This window comes from Equus quagga, chromosome 14 (assembly GCF_021613505.1).
Source record: "Equus quagga isolate Etosha38 chromosome 14, UCLA_HA_Equagga_1.0, whole genome shotgun sequence".
NCBI classification, from domain to species: Eukaryota; Metazoa; Chordata; class Mammalia; order Perissodactyla; family Equidae; genus Equus; species Equus quagga.
In genome coordinates, this window is record NC_060280.1 from 29,770,742 (window position 1) to 29,772,602 (window position 1,861).

A 1,861-nucleotide genomic window follows, 5' to 3' on the forward strand; every position below is an offset into this window, starting at 1 on the left:
AAATTGCTCTAATAAAATGTTAAAAATAATTTTTTTCGAAGAAGTGAGAATGGAGCAGAAAAACATTTGAGTAAATAATGACTGAGAATTTCACAAATTTGATGAAAAACATCAACTTATAGATCCAAAGAGCTCATCAAAATCCAAGGAGGATAAACACAAAGAAACAACATCTAAGTGCATCATAGTCAAACTGCAGAAAACTAAAGACGAAGAGAAATCTTGAAAGAGGCCAGAGAACAAAAGACACGTTACAAACAGGACTATATGCAGAGAAGCAGAACAAATGAGAGTTGATTTATCTAAAATAACAGAGGCCAGAAGACAATGGAATAACATCTTTAAAGTGCTGAAAGGGAAAAACAAACAGACAGTCAACCCAGAATTCTATATCTGGCAAAAATATCATTCAAAAAATGAAAATGAAATAAAGATGTTTTCAGGTAAATGCAAGCAGATGAGGCTGGCCTGGTGGCGTAGCGGTTAAGTGCGCACATTCCACTTCAGGGACCCGGGGTTCACTGGTTTGGATCCCGGGTACGGACATGGCACCGCTCATCAAGCCATGCTGTGGTAGGCATCCCACATATAAAGTAGAGGAAGATGGGCATGGATGTTAGCTCAGGGCCAGTCTTCCTCAGCAAAAAGAGGAGGATTGGCAGCAGATGTTAGTTCAGGGTTAATCTTCCTCAAAAAATAAATAAATAAATAAATAAAAGCAGAGAGTATTCATCACCAGCAGAGCTGCAATACAAGAAATGCTAAAGTTCTTCATGCTGACAGAAAATGACACCAGTGGAAAGTTAGATCTTGAGAAAAGAATGAAGACCACGGGAAATGGTAAATATACGGACAAACAGAATGCATTCTTTCCTTTTAACTGGCTGTTAAACACAAACATAACAGCATTTTCTTACAGGGTTTTAATGCATGTAGAAGTGAAATCTGTGACAACGATAGAACAACAGTAGGACACAGAGGACGGGGGTAATGAAATTCTGTTGTCTCAGGGTGCGTATACTGTATTCTAAGTAGACTGTAATAAGGATGCATATTGGAATCCCTAGGGCAACCACTTACAAATTGAAAGGAAATCAATTAGCCCTGGGGCCTCTGAGACTTCAGCCGCTACTTCCGCCTCCCCCGATTGGACACTCGTTTTGAAGGGGGCCCCTTGTGCCGTGATAAACAGGCTGTGGTAGTTCATTATGTTCTGGATGCTTTCCCTGCCCATCCCGTCCCTCCACTTTGATCCTTCTGTCGTCACCCCCAAGACACCTTTTACAGTTCTAACTCAGTAGCAGCATCTGCTTCTTGGAGGACCAACAGACTCCCCCCATGGAGTGCACACAGTATGGCTCTTGTACACACAGTTCAAAAGCAGGCAGAAACCACGGGGATAGGGCAGAAGCCAAGTAATTCCTTGGGGGGCGATACTGACTGCGAGGGGCCCAAGAAATCCTTCTGGGGACACATCCTACATCTAGATGTGGCTGTGGCTGTGTTTATTCAGTCAATAAACACTCACTGAGAACAAAAAGTAAATAAATTAAAATTAATAAATTAAAATGAAGTATTAAAAATATTTGATTAACCCAAAAGAAGACAGGAAAGGAGAAACAGAAGAACAAAAAAGAGATGGGACAAAAGAAGAAAACAAATAGCAAAATGGTAGACCTAAATCCTGACATATAAAAAAAATATATTAAATATAAAGGGGGTCAGCTAGGTGACTCAGCGGTTAAGTTTGTATGTTCTGCTTTGGTGGCTCGGGGTTCGCAGGTTCAGATCCCGGGTCTGGACATACACGGCGCTTGGCAAGCCATGCTATGGCAGGCGTCCCACATATAAAGTAGAGGAA